This window comes from Canis aureus, chromosome 7 (assembly GCF_053574225.1).
Source record: "Canis aureus isolate CA01 chromosome 7, VMU_Caureus_v.1.0, whole genome shotgun sequence".
NCBI classification, from domain to species: domain Eukaryota; kingdom Metazoa; phylum Chordata; class Mammalia; order Carnivora; family Canidae; genus Canis; species Canis aureus.
Genome location: NC_135617.1, coordinates 4,417,888 through 4,438,148, shown reverse-complemented (window position 1 = coordinate 4,438,148; position 20,261 = coordinate 4,417,888). Strand labels below are relative to the sequence as shown.

The 20,261-nt window shown below is 48.5% G+C and overlaps 1 long non-coding RNA gene across 2 annotated transcripts; it reads left to right on the top strand.

Annotated features, from left to right (window-relative positions):
* The first annotated feature begins 36 nt into the window (after positions 1-36).
* LOC144316972 (uncharacterized) lies at positions 37-10,203 on the top strand. 2 transcript variants are annotated; one of them, XR_013382803.1, is made up of 4 exons: positions 37-420; positions 508-669; positions 2,768-2,896; positions 9,804-10,203. It is a non-coding gene; the product is annotated as an uncharacterized LOC144316972 (long non-coding RNA). The 2 variants fall into 2 exon arrangements; XR_013382804.1 differs by having other exon boundaries at positions 9,739-10,203.
* Positions 10,204-20,261: the final 10,058 nt, after the last annotated feature.

Below are 20,261 nucleotides of genomic sequence, written 5' to 3'. Positions count from 1 at the left end.
GTCTCTGCTTCTCTCTCTCTCTGTGACTATCATAAATAAATAAAAATGTTAAAAAAAAAGATTTAAAAAAAAAATGTAGTGTATCCATAACATGGAATGTTGTTCAGCCCTAAAAAGGAATGAGGTACTGATACATGTTACAACATGGATGAACCTTGAAGACATTAACCTACGTGAAACGTGAAACGAGGCAGACATACGAGAACAGATATCATTTGATTTCATTTATATGAGCTACCTGAAAAGTAGTCATATTCCTAGAGACAGAAGCTAGAAGAAAAGTTACCACAAAAGGGAAGAAAGAGGAGCTGTTGTTCACCGGGGTGCGGAGTTTCTGTTTGGGATGATGAGCAGATTCTGGAAGTCGACAGCGGCGGTGGCTGCCCAATGCCGTTTGCAGGCTTGGACGTGGTTGAAATGGTACGTTTTATGTTTATGTATATTTTGCCACAGTAACAAAAAAAATCAAATTAGGAGTCTCTGCTCTTTGATCTTCCACACCCTCAGGCAAGACTCTTCTCCATACACATCCCTGGAGAGCCCTGGAGGGGACAGGTGAGGGCCGCGGGGCCGGGATCGTGGCTTCCACGTGCAGCCCGTGAAGCCGGAGGGGGCGGCGCGTCCGGCTCTGCTTCTCACCGGGACTCCGCATCCACGCCTGGCGCACAGGTAGGCCTTCCCTCTCAAGATCCCAAATGTTGTGCTGTTTTCAGCTTTCACCTGTCTTTTGATTGGGCTGAAGCCAGCTCCCTCCCTGGGATTAATATTCACAACAAGCAGCGAGCGATTAATGTAACCAGTTGAAATTTATTGTGCACTCGCCTTAACTCAAAGGCAGCTTCTGCTGGGTGTTTATTTTTCACCAGTGAGGCAGGGCACATGACAGCCCCTAAGCATCTGTTTTTAAGGCACACCACTGTACGGCATCCCTGCCGCCCCCCTTCTTCTTGCCCGACCCCCGGAAACCTACAGAGCTCTGACTTCCACGCCGGGTCCCAGAGAAGCTAATTCTCACCGCCGGCCTAGGGGGGAGTTGGGAGCCTTGGGGCCGTTGAAGGTTTGGAGTTCGTGCCTGCTGCATCGAGCGGGTGACTCGCTTCGTTTCGGGGGGCTTCAGTCAATAAATTGTGAGTCTGACTTACAAGCACATCCCAGCGCACCCCCAGCCGGAGTCCGAGCTTGTGTCTCAGAGCGGGAACCCTCCCTGCGGGGCCCGTCCCCACTCGGGGCTGCACCTGTGCCTTGGGCATCCCGCGGCCCTCTCCGCCCACCTCCCCCGCTTTGCCTCAGCCGCTGGCCTTCCCCGCAAAGGGACTGCGGAGGACTCTAACTGCTGGTGCCTAACAAGGCAGAACAAAGGCCCGCGTGCTCGCGCTCGCAGAGTTCCATTTGGAGTGCACGACAATTTCAGAGCACAAATGGAAAAAGGGGGAAAAAAAAGCGTTTGGAATCTATAGCTGGCTTTTATCAAACCAGAACTTGTAGCTCTCGGCTGACAATCAGCCAGCAGCTCGAGCCCACGAGGGACGGTCGTTGCTCCCGGCGCCTGGCTGGCGATTAGCTGCCAGCAGCCTTCTGACCCCCTTTCCGGGGAAGTAACAGCTGGCGGCTGACAAAGGCGCTGGCGGAGTGGGCAACTTTTGCGTCTCTGGGAACGAATATAAGATTGGCAGGAAGTAAGGCCTTTCAAAAATGACGATTACAGGCATTTTCACTCGCTTTTCTTTAGTATGCGTTTGGGTTCTGGCTCTGATTGCTGAAATGCATTATGTGCTAAGGAGCTTCGATGCTTTTTTTTTTCTTTTTTTTTTTTTTTTTGCCAAGAAGATGTCTTAGCTTTTCCCACATTCACCAAGGCTCACCCAGGTAAAGGTGCATCCCCTGAAGGTGCATCCCCTGAGTGTCATCTACTCCGCTCTCTGCAAAGCAGTTTGTTGATAAACAAAGATGCTAGAGCCGCGGCCGCGAGCCTGCAAGAGCCTAGTTGCGCAGTTGCTGCCCAGCGGAGACGGGCTTCGGTTTATTTGGTCCTTAGAGGCAGGGCCTCCCCGGGTGTGCAGCAGCCAGGGCGGGGTGAGGTTGGGACGAAGCAAAGTAGAGACGGGTTAACTGGCAGTGACGGAGGAGAGAGATCAGTTTAGTTTAATTTTTCTCCTCTATGCTCTGCCCAGGTCTCCAGTTGTCCGTCGGGAGGGGCAGACACGGCAGGTACAGCAGGTGGAGCCGGCAGAGGGGCGCGCCCGCGGGTTAGCATCCCCGGGGGAGTGAGGACCCCGTGCTTCAGCCACCCTGGCTCCAGCTGCTTTGCCACCGTGTCGCCCTCCCCGGGGCCCAGCACTCTGGACCTGCAGCCAATAACATCGTCCGTGACGTTGCTGTTTTTCTTCGGGTAGTAGTACAGCCCGTGAGTGTAACGGTGGGTCTGTACCAAAAGCTTTCATTAAAATGTAGATCTTCAGGCTAATGTTGGCCCAAAGAGTGCCAGACGGATGAGGACAAAAGGCCTGGGTTCTGAACCCATGTGGGCAACAGGATAGAGAAATATCCAGAAGGTCATAAGGACTAGACTAGAGGGAGGGAGTATGTCTGCATCGCAGGCTTAAATGGCACACATGTGTATGCATTTTGACTTCGTAAGCAGAGAATTTTCAAAACAATGGATCCTGCTTTTTATAGTCTTGCCTAAGGAAAAAAAATAGTCAATGTTGAGAGAAAGGCTTATTTTTCAAGATGCGCACGTGGGTTTTCTAATATGCTCCCTTTCAAGGGCCCATTAAAATGATAATGAAGGAATGTGAAAAAGGTGTAAGTAACCCCACAACATGAAGAGAACTGAAAAAAGAAAAAAAGAAGGAAAACTGAGAAGCAGGAATCTGTGGACAGTGGGAGAAAGAAGGTAAGAAGAAAGGACAGTTGGTTTGCTAAAGAAGTCCTGTCTATTATTTTATTTTATTTTATTTTATTTTATTTTATTTTATTTTTAATTTTTTTTTATTTATTTATGATAGTCACAGAGAGAGAGAGAGAGGCAGAGACACAGGCAGAAGGAGAAGCAGGCTCCATGCACCAGGAGCCTGATGTGGGATTCGATCCCGGGTCTCCAGGATCGCGCCCTGGGCCAAAGGCAGGCGCCAAACCGCTGCGCCACCCAGGGATCCCAAGAAGTCTTGTCTATTATTTTAAATTGTGTAGATCTATTACTCTTGTAAAAAAAATAAAATAAAATAAAATAAATATATATGGTTAGAAGGGATCTTTTTTGTCTTGTTCCTACCCGGTTTTTTTTTTAATTGAAGTATAATTGATATACAATATCTTGTTAGTTTCAGGTATAGATCTTAGTGATTTGATATTTTTATACATGAAACGATCCCCATGGTAAGTCTAGTCACCCTCTGCCAGCACACAAAGTCATTACAATATTATCGACTAGCTTCCCTAAGCTGTACATTACACCCCCATGACTTATTTGTTTTATGACTGGAAGCTTGTGCCTCGTAATCCCCTTCACCTATTTTGTCCTCCCCAACCCGTCCCCTTCTGGTAACCAATAATTCATTTCTTGTATCTATGAGTCTGTTTATATTTTGTTTGTTTGTTTGTTTTAGATTTTACATAGAAGTGAAATCGTGTGGCTTTTGTCTTTCTCTTTCTGACCTTATCTCACTGACCCTAATACCTGCTAGTTCCATTTAGGTTGTTACAAATGGCAAAATTTTAATTCTTTTTTATGACCAAGTAATATTCCATCGTGCGTGTGGGTATACACACGTATACATACATACCAAATCTTCTTTATCCAGTCATCTGTCAGTGGACACTTATGTCACTTCCATGTCTTGGCTGTTGTAAATAATGCAATGAACATGGGTGCATGGATCTTTTCAAGGTGTGTTCTTGTTTTCTTCAGGTAAATACCCAGAAGTGCAATCGCTGGATCGCATGGTAGTTATATTTTTTAAGTCTTTGAGAACCCTCCATCCTGTTTTCCATAGTGCCTGCACCAGTTTATGTTCCCACCACCATGTGCAAGGGCTCCAATTTCTCCATCCTCACCAACACTTGTTACTTTTTGCCTTTTTGATAACAGCCAGTCTGAAAGCTGTGACGTGGCATCTCCTTCTGATGGATTTGCATTTCCCTGATGAGTAGTGGTGTGGAGCATCTTTTCACGTTCCTGCTGGCCACCTGTATGTCTTTTTATTTAAGTCCTCTATTTTTAAATTGGGTTGTTTGTTTTATTGATATTAAATTGTGTAAGTTCTTTATATAGTTTGGATATTAACCCCTTGTTGTCTGTATGGTTTGCAGATCTATTCTCCCGTTCTGTAGGTTGCCTTTTCATTTTGTTGGTGGTTTCCTTTGCTGTGCAAAAGCTTTTCTGTTTGATGTAATTTCATTTGTTTATTTTAGCTTTCGTTGCCCTTTCCTGAGGAGATTGGTCCAAAAAACAAAATATATTGCTAAAAATGGTGTTAAAGGGCTTTCTGCCTGGGTTTCTTCTAGGTGTTGTATGGTTTCAAGTCTTACGTTCAAGTCTTTAATCCATTTTGCATTTATTTTTGTATATGGTATAAGAGGGTGCTCCAGTTTTATTCTATTGCATGTCCTTGTCCAGATTTCCCAACACTCTTTATTGAAGACTGTCTTTCCCCATTATGTATTCTTGTCCCCTTTGTCATAGATTAATTGATGGTATATGCATGGATTATTTTCTGGACTTTCTATTTTCTTCTGTTGATTTATGTGTCTGTTTTCATGCCAGTTTGATATGTTTTGATTACTACAGATTTGTAGTATAGTTTGAAATGGGGAGTGTAATACCTTAGCTTCATTATTCTTAAGATTTCCTTGGCTATTTGGGGTCTTTTGTGGTTCCATACAAACTTTAGGATTTTTTTTGTTCTAGTTTTGTGGTAAATGCCGTTAGTATTTTTTTTAAAAGAATGTATCTTATTTTGATTAATTAATTAATTTTAAATAAGCTCTATGCCCAATATAGGGCATAGAATGTTAGTTTTTCCAATCTGTGAGACAGCATTTCTTTCCATTTATTCATGTTGTCTTCAATTTCTTTCATTAATCTTATAGTTTTCATTGTACAGGTCTTTCATCTCCTTGGTTAAGTAGATTCTCCTTGGTTAAATAAAATAGGTATTTTATTCTTTTTTGATGCAATTGTAAATGGGATTTAAAAAAATTTCTGATAGCTTGTTATTAGTATATAGAAATGCAACCAATTTCTGTGTGTTAATGTTGTGTCCTGTGACTTTACTGAATTCATTTAGTAGTAGTACTAGTAGTTTTTTGGTGGAATTTTTAGGCTTTTCTATATTTAGTATCATGTCATCTGCAAATAGTAACAGTTTTCTTCTTCCTTTCCAATTTGGATGCCTTTTATTTCTTTTTCTTGCCTAATTGCTGTGGCTAGGACTTGCAAAATTACGTTGAATAAAAATAGCCAGCATGGGCATCCTTGTCTTGTTCTTGATCTTAGAGAAAAAGCTTTCAGCTTTTCAGTACTGAGTTGGATATTAGCTGTGGATTTGTCACATATGGCCTTTATTATGTTGAGGTAGTTTCCTTCTATACCCACTTTGTTGAGAGCTTTTATCATAAATAGATATTAAATTTTGTCAAATGCAGATACTGAATTTTGTCAAATGCTGTTTCTGCATCTATTGAGATAGTTATATGACTTTTATCTTTCATTTTGTGTGGTGTATCACATTGATTGATTTTTTTTAAGACTTTATTTATTTATTCATGAGAAACACAGAGAGAGAGGCAGAGACATAGGCAGAGGGAGAAGCAGGCTCCATGCAGGGAGCTTGATGTGGGACTTGATCCTGGGACTCCAGAATCATGCTCTGGGCCAAAGGTAGGCACCAAATCGCTGAGCCACCCAGGCGCCCCACGTTGATTGATTTGTTAATGTTGAATCATTCTTGTATCCCTAGAATAAATCCCACTTGATTGTGGTGCATGATCCTTTTAATTAATGTATTGTTGAATTTGGTTTGCTAATATATTATGGAGAAATTTTGCATTTATGTTCATCAGGGACAATGGACTATAATTTTCTTTTTTGTGTGATGTCTTTTCCGATTTTGATAACAAGGTAATGCTGCCCGTGTAAAATGAGTTTGGAAGCATTTTTTCTCTTTAATTTTTTGGGAATAATTTGAGAAGGACAGATTCTAACTCTTCTTTAAATGTTTGGTAGACTTAATCTATGAAGATGTCTAGTTTTGGAATTTTGATTTTTGGGGGGAATTTTTAAATTACTGATTCAATTTCATCACTTCTAATTGGTCAATTCTGATTTTCTGTTGCTTTTTTAATCAGTCTTGGAAAGTTGTGTCTTTCTAGGGATTTATCCTTTTTTTCTAGATTTTTAAATTTATTGGTATGTAGCTATTCATAGCAGTCGCTTATGATCCTTTGTAGTTCTGTGGTATCAGCTGTAACTTCTTCATTTCTGATTTTATTTATTTGGGCACTTTTGTTATTGATGAGTTTAGCTAGAGGTTTATCAATTCAATTTTGTTTATCTTTTCAAAGAACCAGCATTTAGTTTTAGTCATCTTTTGTCTTTTTTTAAAGCTCTGTTTATTTATTTCTGTTTTGATCTTTATTGTTTCCTTCCTTCTAACTTTGGGCTTTGTTTGTTCTTCTTTTTTTTAAGTTTCTTTAGTTATGAAGTCTTTTGTTACAATCTTTGTTTTAAAGTCTGTTTGTCTAACCCTGCCCTTCTTTTCATTTCCATTTGGATGGAACATCTTTTTCCAGCCCTTCACTTTTAGTTTATGTGTGTCTTCAGATTTTTTTTTTTTGAGATTTTATTTATTTATTTGAGAAAGAGAGAGAGAGAGAGAGAAGGAGAGCACGTGCATAAGCAGGAGGAGGGGTAGAGGGAGAGGGAGAAGCAGGCTCCCTGCTGACTAGGAAGCAGGACATGCAGCTCCATCCATCCCAGGATCCCTGGGATCATGAACTGAGCCGAAGGCCAACACTTAACTGAGCCATCTAGGTGCCCCGTGTGTCTTCAGATTTGAAGTGAGTCTCTTGTAGGCATCATACAGATGGGTCTTTTTTTTTTTTTTTTTTAAGATTTTATTTATTTATTCATGAGAGACACAGACAGAGGCAGAGACACAGGCAGAAAGAAAAGCAGTCTCCCTGAGGGGATCACACTGTGGGCCAAAGGCAGGTCCTCAATGGCTGAGCCACCCAGGCGTCCACACAGAGAAGGGGTCTTACTGTTTGTTTGTTTGTTTTTAATCCATTCAGCCACCCTGTGTCTTTTGAATGGGGCATTTAATCCATTTACATTCAAAATAATTATTGATAGATAGGTACTGATTGCCATTTTGCTAATTGTTTTCTGGTTGTTTTGTAGTTCTCTGTTCCTTCAGATTTTAATCAAGACCACACTTACACCATCTGAGAGACACAAGGTGCCACCCTATTTTAAATAATCCTTAGAGAAAGGCAACACTAACCTCTCCTTAATGGAGCCACTTCATTGTCTGACAATCTTCATGGTTTTGATTCATATTTTCCTTGCAGCCTGAAGGTGCTAATGTCCTGTCTGAAAGAGCTGATGTACACTCAGGGAGTAGACGGGCTCTGTTCAATGAAGTTAAATATCCAGAGCTGTTCTCTTTATGTTTTATATAGCAACACATTTTTTTTTCTTTCTTTCTTTATTTATGATAGTCACACACAGAGAGAGAGAGAGAGAGGCAGAGACACAGGCAGAGGGAGAAGCAGGCTCCATGCACCGGGAGCCCGACGTGGGACTCGATCCTGGGTCTCCAGGATCGCGCCCTGGGCCAAAGGCAGGCGCCAAACCGCTGCGCCACCCAGGGATCCCCAGCAACACATTTTTGTATGTGATTAAGCAACAAAACAACAAAGGGAAGAACGTACTAAGCTTATCAAACTACAATAGGTGCTGCTTCACCAGAAAAACTAGTTTTCATTCTATTTCTGGTGCTGTTAGGCTGACCTTGGGAAACCAAAGATGTTTTGCACTGAAACTAAGATGAACACTTAACAGCTCTAGTGTCAGCCCACGGCAAAACTGTCAAATAGGCAAAGTTTGTCATTAAGATTTTTCCATCATCCCTTTGCTGGGTCTTTCTTCTGTCCCCTCTCTTAGCTCCAGGGCACCACTGCTCTCTAGGTGCCAGGAAACCCAAGCAAACTATTTTACACTAAAGTGTCATTGACCTTTTGTGAATCCTACCCTGAGGACATTTGCATTTTACATCAATCCGGATCCAATAAGGAGAGAGAATCTACGCAGTAATTGGGACAGGGAAAGTGTAATACAAAGAATTACTAACTGTAACAGGGGGTTAAAGTAACAAAGAGTAAGAAGTAAAGAGAACTCTTTAAAAAAACGTAAGAATGGAGGATGAGAAACAACTGCCCTCAGGGCTGAGATGGAGTGCTCCAGCAAGAGGCCTCTTGAGTCAAGATTCACACCTTATTGATGAGGTCACGGCTGTGGCTCACAGGATGGCAGAGGAGACTCTGGGAGGCTGTACTGGTAGAACTTGCTGGAAGTCTGCTTTCTAGGGTGTTAGGAAAGATGATCATAGGGAGCTCTCTCACTGGAGGTGCTCTGCTGCAAAACCACATGAGGGTGGGGAAGTGTCAGGGAAGCTGCTGGCTACTGGGGGCTGAGAGGGCCACTGGGCCTTAGAGAAGCCAAGCACTGGAGACGCTACCAGGGGTCCTGGGGCCTGGTCAAGTGCAGGAGTCTGCCAAGCAAGCCCAAGGAAACTAGGACAGAGAACCCCTTCCTCCTGCAGTATCTCTCCAGTATCCTTGCTGACAAAGCCTAACCTGCAGGTGCCACCTGCAAAGGAAAAATACTTAAAGGGTGCACGTCTGTTTTTGAATAGCAGACGATGAAGGATGAATTTGGAGTTCAGAAGCAATACATGATAACTGGCACACATTTTAGAAGAGAAAGAAAAGATCAGGGTCAGTTGAGCCCATTGGGCTTCTCTAGTGTTACATAAGGTAGGCCAGGGAAGGTATGTTGGAGTAGGAGAGCCTTCTGACAGTCCGGAAATTACTCTGGGTAGTTGACAGAATCCACATTAAGGGGGATCATTAAACGTTGCTTCTGGGTGGACAGGGGATGCTGGCTCAAGCTCAAGCTCTTAGTTTGCCTCCGTTCTTAGATGTTTCTGGAACTGGCTACATTCCCACTAATTTCACTTCTTCTGGCAAGCACATGCAGAGACAACATTCCTCAGACTCCCGGCTTCTAGGTGAAGCCTGCAACGAGTCCTGATGAATAAATAGAATGTGAGAAGAAGTAATAAATGCTACTTCTAGATCCGGCCCCTAAAATGTCCCATTAGAATATCCGTTCACTGTCCCTTCACTGGTGACCAGCTGAAGGCAGGAGATTAAGTAGCAGGCTCCAGAGAAGCTCAAAGGTATGTATGGTGGTCTCCTAACAGAGAGAGAGCCTGGTCATGGCTCCCAGGTGAGATCCTCAGGAGAGCGGTTCAACTCACATTAAAATAGAATGTGACTATATCGCGTTAAGTCTCTGAGACTTTGGGGATTTTTGTCAGTGCAGGTCGTATTAATTTCCCTGGCTGGACCACCAGGTAAATTAAGACCCCTACCCCCAGGACAGCCTGTCTTAAACTGAAATAGCAGAGACATAATACCCATTATTCCTTTTTTTTTTTTTTTTTTTTTGAGCTTGTCACAGTGAAGAAGCTAGAGAATACAGGATCGATATTCTCTTTGGTTCCATTTCTCCCCAGACACTTTTCCATGACCCACTCTCGAAGGCAAGCGTGGCAAGTAGATTTCCCTAACGAACAGGACAAAGACTCGCTGAGGATGGACAGCAGGGCACATTCTCTTCCCACTTCTGAGAGTCAGCTGTGGATACAAACAGGTGTGACAAGGAGGCCCACGGCTGGCCTCGGTGAACGGAGAACTTGTCCTGGTGCAAGAGGGGACCACTCTCCTGCCACGGCTCAGCCTCCGCTGCATCAGGGAACGGCACTCCTGTCCACGCCGTGCGGCCCCGGAAGAGGCCCGGGGTCTGAGCTCCATTGTCCCTGTTATTCACCGAAGGGCAGAGGCAGATTGGTGCTCCCACAAATGCTGAGAAAATGTATTGTCTTCCGTAGTTAAATATACGTGTATGATTACGTAGATGGTATGTGAGTATACATTTTTCCTCTTCATTTTTTCCCCTTTCAGTATGTCTAGCCTCTTTTGGGGTGTGTGTCGGTCCGAAAGGAAAGATCTCGCACGTGGGTTCTCTGCCATCCACAAAAACAAGCGGGATCTACTTCTGAGGCCTCCCCTATTTTCCAGCTCTCAGGCTTTACAGCCAAACGGGAGACCCCTCTGCCACTTGGGTCTCGGAGAGGCTCCCCCCAGACCTCTGTGCCTCACTCAGAGGGAGTCGCTTAGACTGGGCGGGGGCGTCTTTCTGTGAGGTTCTGTTAGCACAGATCTCCTGAAGGGCCGCCTCCCGCGGTCCTGCACCTCGGGAGCAAATCAGTGTCAGCAGCAGCAAGGCACTGCCGTGTAAGGTGCACGCCCGATGGATGGAAATATGGGCCTGGGGAGAGCGGGGTTCCTGTGGCGACAGGCAGCAAGGCCGGGCCCTTCAGCAGCGCTCACCCCATTAGCAGATCGCAGGTTGTGTCCGCGGGAGGCCTCAGGAGCCAACGGAACACAAACCCACGTGTGCAGGCCGCAGGCAGCCGCTCTCGCAGCATCCATCGCCATCCCGCTACAGCAGCCTCCAAGGGGAGGAGGTCTGGGGGCACAGGAGATCTGTGACACCGAAGGCAGCACCCTGGGACCCAGAGAGGAGGCAGCCACGCAGAGACGACGGCAGGGGAGTCCAGCAGCAGGCAGGGAGCCCTCCATTCAGGCTTCCCCCTCTTAGCAGCCGCCTGACCTTGGCCGAGTCACTCAGCCACCCCGGTTCCAGTTCTCTCAACGATGACATCGGGATGGTAGCCTTATTACACGTAATTAAAAGGGAACCTGGTATCTCAGGGGTTAATTTGGAGTCGGAGGAGTCAGTCTGAGCGGGTGCAGGGAGAGAAAGGGAAATGCAGGCCCGCCCCACCTGCCTGCTTGAGGCCACATTGTACTTCATGAACACACAAACTTTTTTTTTGGCAGACACATGCAAATCAATGCAGAATTAATACTTCTTTGATTGTCCTCTCTCTCTTTCTCTCTCTCTCTCTCTGTCTCTCTCTTTTTTTCCCAGGCAGGTGCTGGAAAGACCCTGGTGGGGAGTCAAGGGACCTGTTTTCCATCTCAGCCCTGTTGCAAGAGGCATGGGCCATATATATATACCAAAGCTTCCTGCCTCTCATTTATCTCTAGATGCCTCCAGCAGCTGACTGGGGCCTTGAGGTTAATCTGGTCCATATTTATAATATCGACAATAGTGGTAACAACTGTTACCCTCAATATTGAAAGCTTCCTATATCCCTGTTCTTTTTTTTTTTTTTTTTAAGATTTCCTTATAAGTAATCTGTGCAGCCAATGTGGGACTCGAACTCACAACCCTGAGATCAAGAGTCACATGCTCTACTGACTGAGCCAGCCAGGTGCCCCCTGTGTCACCGTTCTTAGAGTTTTATGTGAAATGGCTCAGAACTACCTTCTGATAGGAAGCGGTTACTACTTTTACAGCTAGTATGCAGATGGGGAAACTAAGGCAGAATGGGTAGATGATGTATTTTGTGTACATTACCTCCTCAAATTGATATATATGGAGTAGGTGTTATCTCTGTTATAGATGACAAGCTGACGCTTAGAAGGTCAACCTGCCCCCTCCAAAGAGAGAGCAGACTTAAAATTAGGTCCTTCTAACATCTCTTTTAATACGAGCAGTCTCTCTCAATTATTTTATTTTCCATTGAGGAACAATTTCCATTCAGTAACGAGCACTAGTATAAAGCGCACAGCTCAGTGGACTTTGACTTACGTATAGACTAATGTGAGCACCAACCTGACCCTGATTCAGAGCATTTCCTTCATTCCAGAAGGTTCCCATGCCCTCTCCCAGTTAATATCCCTCCACCCCAAGAAAACCACACGGCAGACTTCTATTACCGTGGATGAGTTCTGTGTGTTTTTGAACCTCGTATAAATGGAATCCTAGGCAACATACTCTTTATGTCTGGCTTCTTTCACTCAATATTATAATTTTGAGATCTTATCCACATTACAGCTTATCTCAATACTGTCTTTTTCATTGCTGTGTAGTATGTTCCACTGTATGAATTTAAAAATTTTTTTATTTAACTTCAATTTGACAACATATGGTATAACACCCAGTGCTCATCTCATCATGTGCCCTCCTGAATTCTGCTGTATAAATTTATCCACAACTCACTGATCCCTCCTTGTGCTGATGACCCTTTGGATTGTTTCCAGTTTGGGGCTATGATGAGTAAAGTTGCTTGAATATTCATGTACAGGTCTTTTTGTATGTGGATGTACTGAGGTCTCTTGGATAGATACCCAAGAGTGAGATTGCTTGGATGTAGGGTAGTGGGCACATGTTTAACCTTACTGCTGGTTTTCCAAAGTGGGGGAACCAATTTAGACCCTTATGGGCAGTGAATGACCTTCTAGTTGTTCCTCACCCAGCATTGGTACTGTCAGTCCTTCTGTTGTTGGCTCTTCAGTGCTATTCCACTGTGATTTTATTATTTATTTATATATATTTTAAAAAGATCTTATTTATTTATTCATGAGAGACACAGAGACAGCAAGAGGCAGAGACACAGGCAGAGGGAGAAGCAGGCTCCATGCGGGGAGCCCGATATGGGACTCGATCCCAGGTCTTCATGATCACACCCTGGGCCAAAGGGAGGCACTAAATCACTGAGCCACCCAGGGATCCCCTTCCACTGTGATTTTAATCTGCATTTCCTTGATGAGTAATGCTGTTGAATACCTTTTCCTATGCTTATTGGCCATCTAGATGTCCTCTTTTATGAAGGGCCTGTTCAAGTTTCGTGACCCATTTTAAAATGAATGGTCTTTTCTTATAGATTGGTAGTTCTTAATATATTCTGGGTATGAGTACTTTGTAAAAAATAGATGTTGGGGACCCCTGAGTGGCTCAGTCAGTGATTTGGCTCAGGTCGTGATCTCGGGGCGGTGAGATCGAGCCTTGAGTCGAGTCAGGGCTCCCCGCTCACTGAAGAGTCTGAGAGTCTCTCCCTCTACCCATCCCCCTCCCTTACGGGAGCCATGCCTATGCGAGCAGTGCTCTCTTTCTAAAATAAAATAAATAAATCTTTAAAAAATAGATGTGGTAAATATCTGCTCCAAGCCTGGGACTTGGACTGGACTCTAAGCATATTCATTTACTTAATGTTGTTTCTGATGAACATAAGTTCTTATGTTTAATAAGATCCACGTTTATCATGTTTTACTTTAATAGTTGACATCTTTAATTATTATTATTTTAATAATTGAAATCTTTTATTTATTATTATTATTATTTAATAGTTGAAATGTTTTAAGGAAGTCTCTCCTTACTCCAGGGTCATGAAGATATTCTATTCTTTTTTCCTCTAAAGGACTACTATTTTGGGATGCCTGGGTGGCTCAGCAGGTGAGCGTCTGCCTTCGGCTCAGGGCGTGACCCCTGGGGTCCTGGGATCGAGTCCCACATCAGGCTCCCCGCAGGGAGCCTGCTTCTCCTTCTGCCTGTGTCTCTGCCTCCATCTCTGTGTCTCTCATGAATAAATAAATAAAATCTTAAGAATAAAGGACTATTATTTTACCTTTCATATGTATCATATCTTTCATATGATCCAGCTTCAAGTTAATTTTTATGTATGGTGTAAGTGTGAATTGTTTATTTTTTCCCATACAGATATGCAAATGATTTGGCACCATTATTCTGGAAAGACCATTCCTTTCCTATTAGATTGCACTGGTGCCTTTGTTGCAAATCAAATGCCAGTATACATGTAGGGGTTTATTTCTGGAGTCTCTATTCTGTTCCATTGGTCTATTTTTTTATCCGTGGCCCAATACCAATACCAATACTCTGTCTTATAGTTTTATAGTAAGTCTTCACATTGGTAGTATAAATTCTCCAACTTTGTTATGCTTGTCAGAATGGTTACAGTCGTTCTAAGTCCTTTGCATTTCTTATAAATTCTCAAATTTTGTCAATTTCCATAAAGTTGTTTTGCTGAGATTTTGATTGAGTGGTCTTGACTTGATGGATCAACGTAGAGAAAACTGATTATCTTAATATTATTAAAATTTTTAATCTATGAAGATAGAATATCTCTTCTCAATGATTTAGTTTGTGTAAGAATAATTTGAGTAAAACAGTGTTTCCAAGTGGCTAAGGATAAAGTACCAATATGACCTAGTAATTCCACTCCTAGATATATACCCAAGAGAACTGAAAACATATGTGTAGGGGCACCTGGGTGGCTCAGTTGGTTAGGCATCTGACTGTGGCTTGGGTCATGATCTAGGGGTTTTGGGGTCAAGCCCCAACTTGAGTCCTGCCTGGAGCCCCAAGTCAGCTCTGTGCTCAGCTGGGAGTCTGCTTGTCCCTCCCTGGTTGCCTCTACTCCCACTCATGCCCTTTCTGTCTCTCTCTCAAATAAATAAGTAAATAAAATCTTAAAAAAATGGGTACAGAGAAATTTGTACCTGAATGTTCAAAGCAGTATTAGTCACAATAGGCAAAAAGTAGAAACAATTCAAATGTCTATCAGCTGATGAATGGATAGGGAAATGTGGTCTATTCATACAATGGGATATTATTTGGCAATTTAAAAAATAAGTACCATTAGTGGCTCAGTTAAAAGAGCATGTGACTCTTGATTTCAGGGTCATGAGTTTGAGCCCTAAGTTGGGCATGGAGATAAACTTTTATTTTTATTTTAACTAAATGAACTTGTTTAAAAAGTACTAGTGAATGCTACAACATGGATGAACCTAGAAAACATTACGTCAAGTGAAAGAAGTCGGTCACAAACGACCATATATTGTATGATTCCACTTAAATACAATGTCCAGAATAGGCTAATCTATAGAGACAGAAAACAGATTAGTGGCTACCTAGGGGCACTTGGGTGGCTGAGTTGGTTAGGCGTCTGCCTTTGGCTTAGGTCATGGTCCCAGGGTCCTGGGATGGAGCCCGAGTCGGGCTCCCTGCTCAGGGGGGAAGCTGCTCCTCCCTCTCCTGCTCCCCCTGCTTGTGTGCTCTTTCTCTCTCTCTGTCAGATAAAAAAAAAAAATAAAGTAAAATAAAATAAAAACAATGAAGAAAAAGATCAGTGGCTGCCTAGGAGTACGGGAACGAGAAGGGATTGGGGGAGTGCTGGCTAGGGAGTGTGGTTTCTTTTTGGGTAATGAAAATGTTCTAGAATTGATTGTGATAATGGTCCTAAAACTGTGTGAATACACAAAAGGCCATTAAATTGCACACTTGAAGTGAGTGAATTGTATGGTATATGAATTCTGTCTCAGTAAAGCAGTTGGAAATTTTTAAAAGTCATTCTGTCCGTCTACTGTTACGGGTTTAGACGGGTTCTAACACATCTTACGTCTGACATGCGATCGTCACACTGAGGTATTGGGGGTTAGGGCTCAACAACGGCACGGATTTATGCCTTAGAAAGAAAAAATTGTATATATTGAAAAATGTTGATTTCTGGGTCTTGCCCCAGGGTCAGGAGGCCACAGCAGTCTGCATTTGACTAAAATTTCAGACCCTGTTCCCTCGGCTGCCTGAGTCAGTGGGGAGCGCAAGGACGCAGCCAGCCGGGTGGCCTTAGGAGCCAGGGCCCCAGACAAGCTACAGGATTGCCCCAGGTGTGGGAGGGCGTGGGAGGGCGTGGGAGGGGGTGGGGAAGGCGTGGGAGGGAGCTGACGACTTTGCCCAAGGGCTATTCAGTCTTCAGGGAGCCCGATGGGCGCAGAAGCCCTGGCGTCATTGGGCTTCTGGAGAAAGTCCCCTGGGCTTCCTGCGCTTCTCCCACCCGCTTCCATCTGCCGCGGGTGGGGTGGGGGGCACCTCTGAATCTCTGGAGGGTGGGGGGGCCCTTGAGATAGTTACAGTATCAAAAGTGGGTATCAGAGGAGCCCGGGGGGCTCAGCGGTTGAGCATCAGCCTTGGGCTCAGTTGGTGACCCTGGGGTCCTGGGTTCGAGTCCTGTGTTGGGCTCCCTGCAGGAGAGCCTCCTCTGCCTCTTCTCCCTCTGCCTGTGTCTCTCTCATGAATAAATAAAAAATCTTAAAAAAAAAAAAAAAGAAAAAAGTGGGCATAAGGAGTGAGGCAGGGCATCCCTCCACAGGGCGGGCCCAGGCCACTCCATACGGCGACCTCCTTCTCGTGCAGAGGACGTGGTCGGGGACATGAATTTTTTTTTTAAAGATTTTATTTATTTATTCATGAGAGACACACAGAGAGAGAGAGAGAGAGAGAGAGAGAGAAAGAGGCAGAGACACAGGCAGAGGGAGAAGCAGGCTCCATGCAGGGAGCCCAACCCGGGACTCGATCCCAGGTCTCCAGGATCATGCCTGGGCCAAAGGCAGGCGCTAAACCACTGAGCCACCCAGGGATCCCCTGACAGGAGTTTTCAATGCGTTCTGGTTTTTGTTTTTTGTTTTTTACCGGTTTCATTTAGAAACCCAGGGCTTTCGCATGAAGGACAGGCCTGTGTGTCCTGTACGTTGGCCATGGGCTTGCGGCGGAGCTGTGCCCATCGACTCTGGATCTGGCTCCCCTGCGCTTGGGGACTGAGCCCAGGTCCCTCGGCCTTGTCGGGCCAGGATGTGCTCTCCGGGGCCACGCTCAGCCGCCCGGCTGCTGGGCCGAGAGGAGGATGGCCTGGCCGTGCCCTGGGTACCCGGCCACCTGCTGCGGTGTCACCCCCCTCCGGCCGGCAGGTGCAGTGTCCCCCCCAGGTCAGCAGGTGAGGTGTCCCCCTGGCCACCAGCCGCAGTGTCCTCCCTGGCCACCAGCTGTGGTGTCCCCCCAGCTGGTGGGTGCGGAGCCTGATGCGGTGGCCCAGGCTGTCCAGCCAGAGCTAAGGCAAGTAGGACTTAAACGGAGCCTTAGAAGGAGAAGCGTGTTGGGAATGATCCGTGAGGAGGGGGGGGGACATTCAGGGCTCGGCCCACAGCTCAGTGCTGCCAGCGAGGAGGGCCCACAAGCTGCATCCTTGTGGAATTGCAAGGGGAGGCCCGGGGAGCTTCAGGAAGCGGGGTGCAGCTTGCCCTCGGCTGGGCTTGGGCACAGGGCCTGTGGTCAGGTCAGAGGTCAGCGTGTGCTCGCAGCCGGGGCCTTGGGAGTGGGAGCCTCTCCAGGCGCTGGGCGCCAAGGGCGGCTGGAGCCCCACCCGGGTACGGGGTGCCTGGGGGGCGGCTAGGCCCTCACCCACCTGTGTACCAGGGTGCCTTGGGGGCAGCTAGGCCCTCACCCACCCGTGTACTGGGGCGCCTGGGGGGGTGGCTAGGCCCTCACCCACCTGTGTATGGGGCACCTGGGGGGCGGCTAGGCCCCCACCCACCCGTGTACCGGGTGCCTGGGGGGGGCAGGGCAGCCGGGGGAACGTGCAGACGGGAGGGGCCCGGAGCACCAGGCTGGGCCGAGGGCTGAGGGTCACTGGAGCTGTGGTCCTGTGGTGGTGGGGGCATTGCCCTGGGAATCGCTCGCGTCTGCAGGCGGCCGTGGGGAGCACCACCGCGGGAGCAGGTGTCTCCATCCATCCTCCGGTCCGGGTCCGCCGACCCCAGCCGAGTGCAGACGCCAGCTGAGGGCAGGGGCGAGGCCATCCTCAGGCTGTGGGTAGAGGGGTGACGGGCCTTCCGCCGGGTGGGAGTTCCAGAAGGTCTTCTATTACGGCCCCAAATCCAGGGTGACGGTTCCAATCACGTCAGGCAATTAGATGTCCACAGTGGGGGTCTGAGGCTCGGACCTGCCGGCCAAGGATGCCCCATCCCCGGCCCCTCAGGCCAGCAGTCCCTCGGCGCATCTCCATCCTCAGGAGCGCGGTGCTCTGGACTGGAGAACTGGGGACCGCGTTTTGGGACGCGGCCTGGCAGGTGGCTGGCGCTCCTCCCTGGGGCGGGGCCTGGGGGGCTGCGGGGCTGCGAGGAGGTGACCGGCCTGGGAGAAGGCTGCCGCCGGGGTCTGGCCTCAAGGGGCAGAGAGGACGAGGCAGAGAACATTCCAGGCGGGGAGAGGCCTGGGGCGGCGTCCCGGAGGCAGCGGAGCTGAGCGGGTACAGGGCAGGGGGAGAAGCGGGCGGAGGCCCCCCTGGCCCTAAGCAGCGGCGACAAGGCGGCCCGGGGCGACGGGTTGGGCGGCGCAGCTGGGCCTCGGGTGCAGGGCAGGGCAGCTGCCCGGTCACGTCTGCGGGCCCAGGAGCCCCGGCGCCCCTCCTGCGCCCCCTGCGCCCCGCGGGCGACCTCGGCTGCAGGCCTCGGCTGGGAGGGGCTGTTGCCCCGCAGGGGGCCAGGGGGCTGCAGGGGGGTGCAGGGGGCTGCTGATGCCGCGCAGGGGGCGCAGGGAGGTGCAGGGGGCGCAGGGGGCTGCAGGGGGCGCAGGAGGGTGCAGGGGGGTGCAGGGGGCGCAGGGGGGTGCAGGGGGCTGCAGGGGGCGCAGGAGGGTGCAGGGGGCGCAGGGGGCTGCAGGGGGCGCAGGAGGGTGCAGGGGGGTGCAGGGGGCGCAGGGGGGTGCAGGGGGGTGCAGGGGGCTGCAGGGGGCACAGGAGGGTGCAGGGGGGTGCAGGGGGCGCAGGGGACGCAGGGGGCGCAGGGGGCGGCTAATGCTGCGCAGGGGGCTCCAGGGGGGCGCGGGGGGCGCAGGGGACGCAGGGGGCGCAGGGGGCGGCTGACGGAAGATAAGCCAGGCCCACCTCCCCTCTATCTCGGGGCTGCCCGTCCGGAGCCCGTCTCTTCCCGAAGCGGCCCCTCAGCCGACGAGCAGGCGAGAGGACGCACCCACCGGGGCTCTGATCTGAGCCGGGCTCGGGGGTCACAGCCCAGCCGGCTGGGCCGCGGAGGCGGGGGGCGCCCTCACACCATCTCTGGGTGTATGGACTCCGGGAGTCCCCTGGCAGGTGGCAGCATCTGGGGGGGGGGGCTTTTTCTAATTTGCGAAAACATAATTTATAGCTGGCGGCAGGAGGCCTAAGAGGGAACCTAGTGTCTAGTAAATGTTGGGCCACTGGCAGGGGCTGGTGGCAGAGAAGGGAGGAGGGAGGAGGAGCACCGGGGAAGGCCCCTTTGGCTGACCAAGGTGAGCACCAAAGGGCTAAGAAATGTGGGTATTTGTGGGGTTCAAGGTTCAGCCCCGAGGGGCCATCAGGGTTTTCGAGGAGGCAAGACAGGCAACGGGGTGGGGTGGGGTGGGGGTGGGGGAAGGCAGACAGGGGCAGCCACAGACTGGTCCCGACAGGTGGAAGCTAAGGGCTGCCTCCAGGAGACCAACACTGGCCTTTAGTGGAGGGACAGGGATAAGGAGGAGGATGTGTGTCTAGATAAAGATGCTCTGGCTCCACTGGGGCTGGTGGGGGGGATGGGAGCAGGGGGGAGGATGGGGGGAGGATGGGAGCAGGGGGGAGGATGGGGGGAGGATGAGAGGTGGGGAGGGAAAAGCCAGTGCCCGCGATGGAAGCACAGGGCTCAGCACAGGGCGCACAACCTCTGAGCCTCTTGGCCCTGCAGCACCCCCAGGCTGGTCCCCCCACCCAGCCTCCTCCCCCAGCGCAGTGTGTGACCCTCGCTCCTGAGGCCGCCCTGTCCCTAAGCCGGGCGGCAGGGTCTTTGGAGCAGGAGCCGCCTCTGGGCTTTGCGTTGGACCCAGCAGGACCCCCGAGCAGCAAGCGCGCTCTGCTCCGTCCGTGCACTCATCTTCCGAGGTCTCTGTAGGCCACGCGCGTCACTCTTGTTCTGGGCGCTCTGGTGTGTGTGTGTGTGTGTGTGTGTGTGTTTTGTATATCTTTTTATTGGAGTTGATTTGCCAACATATAGTATCACTCCCAGTGCTCCTCCCGCCCGGTGCCCCCCAGCGCGTCACCCAGTCCCCCCCACCCCGAGCTCGGTTCCCAGTTAGGGACCTCTCAGGGCCTGCTGGCTTCACAGCCTGGCGGGGCAGCCACGGTTCCTCTACTATTGAAAAGCAAGCGCTTCCTTGAGTTAGAGCCGAAAACCAGCAGATGGAGGCCGGTCCTAGTGCCCCC